The 14206-nt window shown below is 51.7% G+C and overlaps 1 protein-coding gene across 2 annotated transcripts in view; it reads left to right on the forward strand.

The window, feature by feature from the left end:
- The first annotated feature begins 13122 nt into the window (after positions 1 to 13122).
- The window catches only part of ABHD2 (abhydrolase domain containing 2, acylglycerol lipase), a 37654-nt gene continuing 36570 nt past the window's right edge, over positions 13123 to 14206 (forward strand). Inside the window, exons 1-2 of one of the 2 annotated variants that reach the window (XM_014251200.2) lie at positions 13123 to 13195; positions 13815 to 13897. The gene's annotated coding sequence lies outside the window, so the exon portion shown is untranslated. The remainder of the gene's footprint in view (positions 13196 to 13814; positions 13898 to 14206) is intronic. The other variant, XM_005521580.3, reaches the window with a different exon arrangement.

Genomic DNA, 14206 nt, shown 5'->3' on the forward strand with positions numbered 1-14206 from the left:
CTCAGCCCGGCCCGGCGCGGCCCCACGTGCTCCGCCGCCCGCCCCCGGGGCGGGGCCGGCCCCGCCGGCGGGCACAGCCCGGCCGAGGGTCCGCGCCCCCGGGGAGCGGGCAGCACGGGGTACAGGGGCAGCAAGTGTGTCTCTGGAAGTGAGAGTCACCACGGCCACGCTGCTGATGCTTCAGTGAGGGGGACCGCTGACTCACCCCACGCCAGATCTTGGCTCTCGGGTGGCCGGTAGGGACTTCCTGAGCCTGGCAGTGCCCATGGCTCCTGGCCCTGGCTGGCAGGCAGAGGGTGCCGAGCTGGAGTGGAATGTACTGGGGCCTGCCAGCACTTGGCAAAGGAAGAGGTGCTTTGCAGCACAAACCCCACTTTTCTCTCCCTGGGTGGGATGAAAGCTGGAGATGGCTTCCCCTTCGATGGACAGTGAACACGAGTGCCCTGTGCCATCCTTGTCATCCAGCATGCCAGTGGCATGGGGTTTTCCCATGTTCCCCCTAACTAGCATCAAAGGAAAAACAGCTTGCAGCCAGGTCCGGCGAATATGTGAGAGGGATTGGGAGTGCCATAACAGCTTTCTGCCCAATTGCACTGCACTACAGCTCCACTGGTTTGGCCACAAACTAGCTCTATTGAGCTGTGCCTGGCCACCAAGAGCTGGAAAAGCCCAGCCATGCTCTTCAGAGGAACTCAATTGCCCTGTGGGGAGTTTTGCCTTGGAAGGCAGAAACATATTTAGCCCAGAAAGGTTAAAGCATATTCAGGCTAAATCCATATTCAGCAGAAAATTCTTTGGAAAAGACCACTGCACAGCACAGGAATGCTGGATCATTTGACCCTGTAATGGAAATTCACTCCAAACTGTCCTCCTCCTAAAGGTGAAGCCGATCTTATCTCTTCTTGCAAAACCCTCCAGTTCAGCATTAACTAACCCACCTCAGACACTTGGGTTGATCATATTTATGTGTTGACTCTGAGTGTTGCTACATTTCTGCCTTTGGCAATGCAACGATGGTCTGTGAGCTGGGCAGTCCAGCTGCATGCCATGCACTTTGACCAGTCTTCCCACCTCCTCTCCAGTGTCTAGCTAATGCTTTTGTCAGACACAGTCAACCAGTACCTGTGAGAGCATCCCAAGTACAAGCAGCACCCCAGGGAGAGACCCAGTGGCAGGTCCAGCTGCCCTGCTGTGGTGGTGACTTCTCAGGGCACCAGAGAATGAGAAACACATGGAACTGGACACGTATTCCCACCCACACCCATCACCCTCGCTGCTGGTGTTTCCCTAAATTAGTAACAACACAAAGAAAACTCCAGGTAGAGCTTAACTCCAGTGCAGGGAGAAACAACAGCTGGAAAGGAGAGAGCACGCAAGACACAGTACTTGCTTTCGAATAACCCTTCAACCTCAGGGTAATTACTGCTGTGGTGTTCCGAGGAAAACAAGGTCAGGAGGAGGAGAGCGCAGGGCAAGATTCCCAGGGCTGTGCACAAGCAACTAGGACAAGGGTGTTTGTTTGGCCTTTTGAGGGGCTACTGCCTGGATTAGTCTCAGTGAGAATTCAAGACCCAGAGGGAGCTGCAGAAAAAGCATCAGCCTCTCTAAAAACAGAAAGCAAAATGTTTTCTTTCTGTCCCCAGAGGCATGAATGCCAATGTCCTAGGAACGCGCATGGGAAAGGATATTAGAAAGCGAGTTATGCAGGCCAGATGGAGCCGTGCTCTCCACAGGGACAGTGCTTCTTGCAAAGTACCAGTGGCTCTTTGAATGTAGACCTGCGATGGAGAGGGGCATCCCATGAGAAACCACACTTGGGAAGTGTCTCTGCTGTCCCAGCAGGCAGAGGGAAGCTCTGGACATGGGGGACAGAGAAGAGAGAGGAACAACCTGTCAAGGACAGGGAAGAAATGAGGAACAGAGACAGCTCCCACAGGCAAACACCACGCCCGGGCTCCTACAGCCGCCAAGTTTTTGCAAGGGATGGCTCTACTTGAAAGAGTTGGGTAGGTCGAAGGTCAGGCGTAATTTCACTCCCTTCTGCAGGGACTACTTAGGCCTTGCTATTGCAGTATTTACCACTGGGTTTGGTTTCTTCTGCACAGAGATCTGCCAGATTCTGCTGTGTGTAACCCTTTCCAAGCTGTGCTGATAGCAGATAGCCTAGTTCCCGTAGCTGGGGTGATAGAGACAAAAATAGGTGCATATGGAGGCCATGCATTTCTCTGATGCAATCTTATTTATTTTTCAGCTTATACAAAGGTGTTTTCCTGTGAACAAGAGAGGTGAACAATACACAGGTGATCCCTTGCCGAAGCATAAAACCCCCATCCGCCATAAAACTGACCAGGGTGTGTCTCACGGCTGATGAACGTGCAGTGACAGCTTTGGTATCAGCACAGTTTCATGTTCCTTCCCTCCACTCCCTCTCAGAAACCCACAGGACCTCTCCCCACCACAGTCAGGTAGCAAAGATGCCCCTCCACCCCCAGCAAAGTCCTGCTCAGGCCTTGAATGGATCTTTTTTTAGGTAGCAGCTTCTATTGTTTCAACTATCTGCTCTGTAAAGGAGTTCACTGGCTTAGGTCTATCTCAAAAGTCAGCTATTACACCCCAGAGGGATTCCCCACCCAAAACACTCCCACAACACTCCTTGCAACATGGTTTTCCTGCCTCACCCCAGTTTTGAGAGCCCCCAAAAAATCCCTGACCATCCTTCAGAGGCATGACTCATTTTTAGAGTTCAAAGTTGTGGTTCAGGCCACAGCAGAGGTCCTGGGAAAGTTTCCTGCCGTGTGGGATCAGGCGTCCCATCCTGCCACACGTGTTACCCACTCCGAGTGGGAAGGAGAAATGATCTGTGGCACCATAGCAGTAGATTAAGCCCCAGTCTGCTCTTAATCCCTCTAACAGGATAACCAAGGGCTTGTGCCAGCATCTCTAACCTCCTGCAGCCCCAGCCAGCGTCACTGCCCGCTGGTCTGCCAGCACGTGGTTTCCAACGGCTGCCGAAGACATCCACTGGCTGAGATAGTCCTTGCATGTAGCCAGACTTCTCTGTTTAGTTTCTTGAGGAACAAAAGGCTTCCACACTCTGTGCCCTTTCCACCAAAAGGGCAACAGTTTCCTTAAACACAGGCTGTACACTTAGGGATGCTAATGTTTAAGAATTGGGAACTTCAGGATTAATCAAAAAACCTAGATACTGAATATCCTTGGGGCATGGAAAGCTCCATAAGGCTACTGAGAGCCCTTCAACATATCTAAAACTTTCTGATTTAAAAGGAAGAAGGCAAAGGGCAGCACCATTCTCTGGTTTCGCTCTGCTGCCCGCTGCTGATCCTGTCGAAGCTCAGATGAGATTCCAGCCAGTTTAACTTCAAGTCCTTTGCTCTAACCTAAATAAACAAGATTATACCCAGCTTAGAGCTGGTGTGTCTGAGTAAGGTACTTAATATAAGCACCTTTATATAACCCCCACTCTGAATCCTTTGCAGTCTTTCAGGATTTATCCATGCTTATCTCCAGCAGAAAAGGTGTTGCCTTCATCTTCATTTGGCAGATGGGAAACCAAGGGCTGGAGGTGCTCGAGGGAAGGACATATCTCCCTTTATTTTGTCTATCCAAAAGCTAGACATGCAGGCTTAGGCTCTTACACACACAGCCTCATCAGCCAGTGGTAACAGCACCACTTCCAAAGGTCATTTGTAAATGCTGCAGCAGGAATTACCCTGGGAAATACCTGTCTCCTCACTGATGATGGATTAGCATCGACCTCAGGCCAGGATTAAAGCCCTTCCTGGTGGTGGTTCCCTGTGGTGCCCATCTCAGAGCACTGTTCAGGACAAACAGAGCACAGATTTGCCTTGTCCTCTGTAGCCTGTTGCTTGGAGCACCAAACTGTTACAGGAGCCCACACTCTGTGGTACACCACGGTGCTTAATGGAAACCCCTGATGGATTAGAAGCTGCGAGCAGCCTGACCAGCATCAAGCAGATACCACAGGAAGATAAGCCATGGATCTTTTGTTCTTTTTCAGGAAGCTCTTCAAAGCCCCTGTTTGACACAAAGCACTAAATAGTGTATTTGATAGCTTTATTATCCAGGTTCCTCTGATACCTGATAACTCTGATAACCCAGGTTTCTATGGCAGGTTTCTGATCCTCACCCTGCTACCACACTCACAAGACCCTTCTTTACTCAAGCCACCAATTTGGTGCATGTGCTTCTGGCATATGTGTGATGGAAGGTCCTCCAACACCTGCAGGGCTTAAGGCAAGCTCACAGTCTGATTAAACAGAGGCCTGATGGTGCTAATGCTGTATGAATATGGAACAACACTAATGAACTCTAACGAGCTAGACCACAGGGTTTGTTTGCAAGAGCCCAGAACCTGTCCTACCGGCTGGTGGAGAAGAGGCAGTTTGCTCATTACCACACGCTCCCCTCCCGCCCATCGATGCCGAGAGAGGCCCTGCCCAGGTGGAGGCCTTATTAATTTGGAAAGTTGTCTTTTGATCTCTGTATCTCGAAGCATAATGAGAAGGTTTGAACTCTGCCTGTCCCACCCTCTCTGTACCTCCCACTTGCTCTGATCCCTCAGAACCTGGCAGGCAAGGGGAGAACTGCTACGGCTCTAAGAATCACTTCTTCTGGAGAGAAGCATATTTATGGCCTTCTAAAACACACTTCAGTAGCCACAACCATGGCTGATGTAGCAGGAAAGCACCAGTCCCTGCACACCTTCCACTCTCACACAGACACCTGACCCTGTAAGGGAATCCAGGGTGACCACACCTCAAAAGCAGCTCCTTATTCCCTTGGTTCCCCCAGGCCAAAGCAGCTCTCATAGGCCACCTTGTGGTCCTAATGGCACTTGTGCCCCTAGGTGGAGAGGCTGGTGACCACTGATGCAGGATGTTGGCTCCTGTAGGACCTCTGCTCTAGAAGGAATTCCTGGCGACCTGTGCCTTCTGCTGGAGCTGCTGCAGGAGAGCCATACATCCCCCTCATCCCATGACCTAACAGAGCCTTCCCCTTATGATTCTGTCTCTCTCCCATCCTGGATCGATCCTGCACTGCTGGCACACGAGTTGAAGCTCTTTCTCAACCACTTCCTGCCCCTTGGGCTGCAGCCTCCAGAGCCACAGCGGAAACCGCAGCAAGAGCTCATTTGGCACTGTGGTCTGTGTCCAGGAGAGCCGGCTCAGCCACTCAGTTACTCCTCTCCCATGGCTCCTCCTTCCCTCCAAAGGAAATAAAAACAAGCCCCAAGCCAGACATGTGTCCTCAATGAAACCCATCTGCTGGAGCCATCACCACGGTCTCACCGGGCTGTTGCCTGGTCAGGGTGTCCAGCCCCGCCATGGAGAAGCGCACGTAGCCAGTCCCAAGGGCAGCACGCACCCAAGGGGACACGAGGCTGGAGCAGGGGATGCCACGGATGGCCAGGCAGCTGTGTCCTCCCCGAGCACTCTGGGGAGCCTGGGGCTGTGCTACCTCCTTTCTCAGCAGTGACAACAACTTCCAGGCAAGGAGCCAGCTGGTAGCTTTGCACATCCACAGATGTCTCCATACAGTTCCCATACACACTGTTTGGAGCAGTGAAGAGCTCCCTAGAAGAAGCAAGAGTGGGCTGATGGGCAGGGGTATCTGACCATCTCCCCTACCAGCTTCAGAAATTTCCTCCAAAGGATATTTCCTAGCACCTGGTTGTGTGACCCTTGTAGTCTCCCAAGTGTTTCTCCCTCCCTGCCAGGAGGTTTATACTAACATGTTTTTACAACATGCATTCAGTTAGCCATACTCCATATGTCCTCTGCAATCACCCCTCCTTCTCAGTGAGATCTCCCATCACATCAACTACTTTGTCCAGCCTCCAACAGAGCCTTTATTAGAGCATGAACCCATTTGCCTTCTGCCATCAACTCCCCCTCCAGGCATTTCCACATTTCACTGTTCCCTCTCAACTCCTTGTCCTGCCCCACAGATCAGTTAATAATAGTAGATCCTACCTATTCTGCATTCTCCCAGTGTTCTTGGAGAGTTAAACAGCTGGAGCTCCAGTGCTGAGTGTCTCTACATGTCCCCAGCTGTCAATGGGTCTGCCCTGAGCAGTAAAACCAGTGACTCTTGCTGCAGACATCCAGAGTAGACACAGAGTGAAAACATGTGGGTTCAACAGTCCCTCAGCTCCTAACAGGGCTTTGCAGCCTACCACAGCATTCCCTTTGGTCCATGTTCTGGGCCATGTTTGTTTGTACCTCTTTAAGATGTCCCCCAGGGACCTATGGATGCAGCCCCAGCACCTCCTTCAGCACATGTGGTGGGGCCAGGGCAATTATTAGGGGCTTGTGTGGTAATCCTGTCCAATTTAGGAAGCTCTCTTTCAGTCCTTGCTAACCCACCTCGGGACTGAGGTAGAAAACAGAAGGGAGGTCACCTGCATCAAGATCCGATGTGGCTCATTTCTGTGAGCAGGGCTGGCTTCTTGACACTGTGCTGTACATACCATTCACCTGAAAAGAACCTCAGAACCTCCCCATGGCCCTGAGGGAGGTGCAGTCCCTTTAGCTGTGAATGGGGCTCATTTGCAGTCTTCCTCCTCTGTTATCTGCCTGCATCTTCTCACTTTTGGTAGGTTGATTTCTGCAAGACCTGAGAAGGTAAGAACATATTTATCTACCTGTGCTTCCTCCTGCTCCAGCTACGCCTGCACATCTGCCCCACCTGCTGCAGGCAGGCAGGGAGGGAGAGCAGCTTGCCAGCTGTGAGGACAGTGACCCCCAGCCACAGGCCAGGCAGCAGGGCTGTTTTTCAGAGCACGTGTGGCCCCACGCAGGAGGCACGTTTGCTCCTGCTGCCTGTGGCTCCTGGCAGGCTTTCCAGGGAGCAGCCCTCGGCTCACAGAGCTGCTTGTTTGGGAGCATGTCATGTTTTTGCCTGGGCTTGCAGCTGCCTGTCAGCTGCTGTACAAACACAGCCCTGTCTCCCGTGCTCCCCCCGGCCTCTTCTAACTCCTCAGCTCTGCTCTGTGCGGTGCTCAGGATTAGCCACACCTCAGCTGGGTAAACAGGAGCTGATCCTGCCCCATCAGCCAGGGGCTTTGCAGCCTCAGCTGCCACAAGCATGAAGTGCTCCTTTATTTTTCTCCCATGTAAATCTCCCTTTCATCATTCAGCAGATCTGAAGCCCTTAATTGGACACAGCAGTGGATGTGATTCTCTGCATTGGTTTAATCTTCTATTTTCTTTCTCTACCCTTCTATTCTCTGTTTTTGTTTCACTCAGCTTCCTTATCTTCTGATCTGGTCCTCATTTTCTCACTCCTTTTACCCACTTTTTGCTTTTACACCCATCTGAGAAAAGCCATCCTTCCTTTCTGCAAGTATGTCACTTTCTGCATGCTAAGTAATGAACTAATAAACTATTCTGGTCTGAAAAAAAGCCCTGAAGTTTGTTCATAACTCCAGCCAGCACCTTAGTCTTCATCTCAGCTCAGAGGCAGCATTTCCTGCAAATTTTTACCTGGCTCTGAAGGGATGCTGGGCAGGGAAGGAGGAGGACACCCATTCCCTGCAGCACAGCACCCTCTAGCCTCCACCAGGGCGGTAGCTCTTTCCTGAGCTGGAAGGAAGGAAAGACCTTCACCATCATCACTCAGCCACGCATCCTCCCATCCTACCACACTCCCTATACTTCCAGCCCTGCTCCCTGCACGTTCAGCTCTCCATAACTCTGACAAAATCCTCCTGCAGCGTTACTGCCAAATCCCAGGGTGGATTTCATGGGAACTCTGGAGCTCAGGACCTTAAAGCAGGTCCGCTCTGAGATGTGTGGCAAATCAGACGTCATTTCCCAAAAAATGAGACATCAGTTTTGCAAGGTGGAGCCTGCAATGAGCCAAAGTGGAGTCAGCCTGGAGATGGGGTCATTACACAGCATCAGCAGCACTGTTTATTTCCTCCAGCCCATACAATACTTTAGCTCAGAGGTGATACAAAGGGAAGTGCTGCTCCTGCAAAGCCAGAGGAGTGGAGTGCAGTAGCTCTGCAGTTGCCTTTTTCTCTTGGGACACTGACCTGCAGTCTTCCAGGTGTTTTTGCATGGAAAAGGGTGGTCACCCCCAGCTCACCCCTGGCCATGGTGGCAGACCTTCACTGCTTGGCTGTGACTGCAAGTGCATCTCCAGGAAGCCATCAGGCAGATGGAGATACTCTGGATTAGTCTTTCATCCCACTGCTCTTTGCAGCTTCCTGCTCACCTACACACCCCACCAAACCATGCTCCCGTGGACCCCACCAGCCTCACCCACAAACCACCTCCCTGCACCAGCATCAAGCCTGTTTCCTCTCACCCCTGCTTCCCTTCTACACCTCCAGGAAACAGCTTTGGCTCTCTGCTCCCAAACAGCATCACTCATTCTCCCAAATCACAACTGTAACCATTTCTTTTGTACTCACCGTCATCCAAACATTGTTGTGTTCTCCCTCCCTTCCTCCCAGATCTATCCCAATTCCCACTATTTTGGCACAAAAGCAATCTTCCTCCTCTGCTCAATTTACTTCCATGAATATTGCTCTCTAGGAAAAGGCCCTTCCCCATTCCTCAGGCAATACTAAAATTTGGATTTTTACAAGGAGCTGCTAATCCCATTGTTCAGTTCACTGAGCATTTCAGTTTTCAGGATTGCAACCCTGCATTCTCCTCAGGCACCACTACTTCTATGGAAACTTTTCCACCAAAAGCATTTCGCAAGCAGCCAGTGAAAAAAAACCATAAAACTGCGGCCTTAGCAGACTTCCCTGCCAGCTCTCTGAGGCAGGACAATCACAGTCTTTCCAGACTCCAACCTCAGGAGCACACTATAGTGGCAAATGTCAGACAGACCACTTGGGATTAAACAGAAGACCATCAGTTTCCTTTATTCAGTGTGACATCTTGGAAACTCTCCAGGAGAAGCTCAAACATCCTTCTGGCTCTAGTACATCCATTTATCTGAATCCACCCTCCTTTCCCTCAGAGATGCCTCCTCTCCCTGCCTGCCAGACACCTTCTGCTCTGATGCCACCTTCCCTGCATGGAGTCCCCCTGCTTCTGCAGGTGGCTTTAGGGACAGGTGCCACAACAAAGCATCCCCTGGCTCCTGCAGCTGTATCTTAAGTTACTGAAATGCTTGAAAGGGGCAGAAAGAGCTCTAACTGAACAAGAGGTGGCATTAGAGGTGGCTGCAGGGAACAGGTCTGCTCAGCCTAGCAGCCTTTGGGGCAGAAGGTACCCTGAAGGTAGGAATTTCACCTAACCAGACTCCCTGGAAAATTTAGTAGTGTTGTGGCACAGATTCCTTTCAGGAAGATACAGATGGATCCTTCTCCCAGACCACTGAGTCTGTTTGTGGAGCCAGGCAGGGTTCAAGTGCCATGGAGCGACCAAAAGCAGGACCAGCAGCACTGCTGATGCCAGGGAGTGGTTTTCAAAACCTCTTCCTCTGGCCAGCAGCTGTGGCTGGATGTGGGATAAAAGCAGTGAGCTGGCTGCTGGGAAACTGGACAGAAGCAGCAGAACACAGCCTGGTAAAGTGCTCAGCTCAGTGGCATTTCTCTTTTGGCCTAAAGAATTTGGGAATGCAATAGCCCATCTGCTCTGAAATGAGCAATGAAGCTCACTGTGTAAGCAGTCTGACCCCTCTCAAATTTGGGAGACAAACAAAAAAGTGAGTCAGAAATTCTCTAGCAACAGCTTTCAGCCATTAGAGGAGACCAGAGGTCTAGAGGGGACAAAAACATGGACAGCAGTACCCAGAAGGGCTGAGGTCAGTCACTTCAGTTCTATAATTAGGAAATAAATAGCATGCTAAATAAACCCAGAGTAGAAGCTTTTGAGGAGCGTGACAGGGCTGGAAGTTGGCAAGGAGCAGCTGAATGAGAATGTGATGGAAAAATACTGATCAGGTGGGCCACGTGCCACCTCCCCAGCTGGTTTGTATGATGCAGCCGCTCTCCCATCCCTGGCACTTGCCTCCATACCTTGCCAGCTCCTCAGGACAGAGGCTGGTCTATTTAGAGCTCTGCAAAGTGCCCATTACTCTTTTAGACACCATTTTCAGAAAATATGTAAGAGTCCAAAGAGCACTGTTCCTCCAGATCCAACAGGCTCTGGAACAGCATGGCTCTGCAGCCCACGAGCCAAAGCCTCACTGGCACTGCAGGGAAGGCAGAGCAGGAGAAGAGGAAAAAGCATTGCCTTTATTTCCATCTGCAAAGCTTTTTTGTGCTCACATGTCACTGACAGGCACTTTGCTTATTTTCAGCTGGCAATCAAACCCTGCCTGAGAGGTGTTTTCCTTTTTGCTCCTGCTACACACTGCCATAGATGAACACCCTGATGTTTCCTCTGGCAAAAAGGCTTCCTCAAGGATGCAAAGTCCATGGGAGTCCTTCAGCGCACAGCACATTTGCTGAGCAGGAGAAAAGCTGGGCCAGGGGAAATGAAGCAGAAAAAGAGTTCGGAGTTTTGTCAGCAACAGCCGAAAGAGAGAGGGATGTGAAGAACAAAAGGTGATTGTCACGATGGTGTTGCACGGGGGTGTCTAGGGCTGGCTCAGCAGCACGTGGAGTTCTCTCTGCCTGGTACCTTCATAATCTCTGCATTTAAAAAGGTGGAATTTTCATCAGTCTTTTTTTGGCCTCTCTGTACAGAGGTAACTGCCTGCCCAAAGCACAAGGCAAAGCTATGTTCTTCCTGTGCTTGCAGTTTCCAGCATGGACATTTGTCCCCTTTTGCAGTAGCCACACTGGTCAGAGAGAGATCCTCCTGTCTCCAAAGCATTAGGGTGTTTCTGGACACTCCCATCCTACCTCTCAGCAATAACAGAAATGGGTTGAAGCAGCTAAATCCCTCCCTAGAAGGCTGGAGATGAAGCTCGCCTCTTTCCAGAACTCTTCCTTTGGGGATGGCTCAGGCTCCTGCTCAGATGGCATTTTCTGGGTATGACCTGTTCACTGTCAGTGGCAGTAAACCCGTCACTCCTGGCTCCGGGCCAGAGTGCTCCACCCACGGCACAGGCACACAGGGCTGTTCCAGCACCAACCCCGCAGAGCGCACCAGCACATCAGCCAGAGCAACCCCCCACACATTCAGAGCTTCCTTCACAAGCCAGGGCTCACCAGCTGTTTTAACAGCCCAAAGTTGGATTTGCATTCCCAAAATGCGCTTGCTTCCTCCCAGACATCCCTGCTCCCACACTACAAGGTGAAGCTGGAACCCTCAATACTGCCCAGAGTAAAACACCAATGACTTGCACTGGTTCTTCCCTCCATTTCTGGAGACACAGCACCTTTTCCATCACTTCCCTCCTTGCAATAAACACAGCTCTGGATTTTGGCTCCTACTGCCACAGCCACCTATAAATTTATGCTGCCACCTCTTCAGTGTTCACTTCTCAGTAAGAAGTGAGCAACAAACTTGGTTTGCTTTGTTTTGTGATAGGTCCGTGACAAAGCTCTCTAGTAAGAGCTGAGCTTCTCTCAGGTCAGAGAAATCTCCAACAGTCTCAACGACTTAAAATAAAAGCCTTGCCTGGAGGCTGAGCTCGGGTTTGAGGCGTGTTTTCCTGCCCGGATCTGTTTTTTCCTGCCTGGATCAGATGGTGGAAGAGCTAAGGTACACCTGGAATCAATTGGACTGCAATTTTCTGTAATCAAACTCAAACACATTCCTCAAATACTTAGTCGAGTCTGATACCGGATGTTTATCTGCTGAGCCTATCTGTTAACTTGATCCCAAGCATAACTTGTCTGCCTTGAGACACACCAAACCTCAGCCCAGCTGAGCCACTGACAAATTTAGCAACAATAAACCCTGGGTATTTTTACAAGGTTAATTAAAAGATAAGGAATACAACTCTGACTGAGTGGTGTGGGATCACACCTGTAGCAAATGTGGAGAAGAGGATATTGTTTGGTCTACCACCTTCATTCCAGAATTTTTCTCTGCCTTTACCCAGAACTCCCTCCTTCCTTGTGACTCAGGCTACAGCACTTACTCATCTCTCCGTGTACACGGCACCCTGGAAAATGTGACTTGCTCCTTGAAAGCTTTCTCCACGTAGGAAGCTCCAACACCCGGTAAACAGAGGAAACTAAATATCTGAAATGAGAGGAAGGATTTTTCCATCCAGTTATATAAAGCAACCATTAACACAGCTCAGAATGGTTGTTACCAGCAATATAACGCATGGCTCTTTTGGAAGAATAAAAATAAAAAAAAAAAAAAAAAAAAAAGCAGGTTTATAAACATAAACATTGCATTGTGGGCAGTTTTTTATCTTATCCTTTATTTTTCTCCAGTACCCTTCAGATGGGTCAAGGTCCATCTGCCTCTGAGTGGATTTTACTGTCCCCGTCACAAACCCCAGCTGGTGTGACAGTGCTCTGAGGGACCGGGGATGACCCTTCAGTGATGCTGGCACAGTCCAAGGGTGGCCCCAGGGTTTGCCACACAGAGCTGGCCTGTGGGCCCATGATAAACAAACCCAGCGCCCTGAGGGCACAGCCATCATTTTTAAGGCTCGAAAATACTGTTTCTAAAAGATGCAGTATTATGTAACCAGCACCGAGCACCGGTACACCACATGGCTTATCGGCAGCCTAGAGGGATTTTTGGTCCTCAAGACCACCGAGCTCCATGTCACTGAGGAGCAACAGTGTCCCTCAGCCGGAGCCGCTCCCCAGGCTGCATCCCGCACGTCACGGGCGATGGTTCTGGCGGCAGGAAGCGGCGGCCTGAAAATGCAGCTGAGGCGGCAGCGACCGCCCCCCGCCCTCACACCCGCCGCGCCCCCGGGCCCCGCTCTGTCATGGCCGCGGCACCGCTGTCCCCGCCGGCAGCCCCGCCCCCAGCCCGCCGCCGCCAACCACCGTCCTCCGCCTGACCGACAGGTGCCCGAGCCATTGGAACCGCGGGTCCCGCGCCCTGCTCCTCCTCCAGCCAATGGCACCCGCGCGTCAGTGATGGAGCGCCCGTCCCCAGCTCGCCTTCTGACCAATGGACGTGCGGGCCTGGGCGGAAGCGGCTCGGCGGTGGCCAATGGGCGGGGGAGGGCGGCCGCTAAAGGGCAGCGGGCGGCGGGGCCGCGGCAGACGGGCGGGAGCGGCGGTGGGAGCTGTCGGGGGCTTCGCGCCCGGCCGGGGCTGCAGGTGAGGTGCGGGCGCCCGGGAGCCCCTTCCCGCAGGGCTCGCAGGATGGTCGGGCCTCGTTCCCGTTCCTCTCACCAGGCCTGGGGGGCTGCCCCGCGGCCGGGTCTGTCCCTGCCCAGACGCCGTCCTGCCGTGTACTGTCCGCACGCCCGTCCCCGCGTGTTAGTTACCCGAGGGGGAGATGGTGATGTCCCTCCGTGGGGCTATGGCGGTCAGTGTCCGGTCCTTTGGCGGTTCTCCCCGACGTTGGAAGCTCGGGGAGGTGGCGGTGCGGTGACAGCTTCCACTTTCGCTCTCTGGGGGTGCGAGGCTGTGCAAGGCAAGAGCTGGGGTGGGAGCAGCACTTCCCTGTGCTCGCAGGGAGGGAAGGCCGAGGTGGGATGCGATGGGGTGCTGTGTGCGGAACAGAGAATTGCTTGAAGGAGAGCCAGGGGGATTGTGCCCTCCTGTCATACTGCTTCCGCTAAACGAGGCTCTTCCCTGGTGCTCACGCTCCAAGGTCCTGACCCTGCTACGAGCATCAGCTTCAGACTCCCTTTTGTTACCTGCTTGTTACCCCTGTGTAATGGGACTCTGCTCCATCCTGCACCTTCAAGTGTAACTTGTGGTTCTACTCCAGCACAGGATGTGTCGATGTATCTATCACAATTGAGGAGTTACAGCTGCTGAGATCTCTCACCTGATGCTAACTTGTTTGCAGAGGTATGTCAGGAGCAGCTTTATTCATGCAGTTATGACTCGAGGGATTGCATTCTGTACTTGCATTCTCATGTATGTTCCCTCAGAGAATTCATAGCAGCTTCCTCTTATTGTTGATGAAAAATTGTCACTGGTCTGGCAAGTACTAAAGATTCCTGACAGCATCTTAGATTGCTGTTTGGCTTTCACAGCACTGGTGCGTCCTTCTGTAACAAATGTTCCTGGCTTATTAGTCAGCTACAGTGTGTTCATCTTACATGCCTTATTTATCAATTATTATCATGCTCAGCCCTGTTCATAATATTGCTTAGG

Source organism: Pseudopodoces humilis, chromosome 16, assembly GCF_049639895.1.
Source record: "Pseudopodoces humilis isolate 2021_Gansu_Grassland_sample_001 chromosome 16, ASM4963989v1, whole genome shotgun sequence".
NCBI lineage: Eukaryota > Metazoa > Chordata > Aves > Passeriformes > Paridae > Pseudopodoces > Pseudopodoces humilis.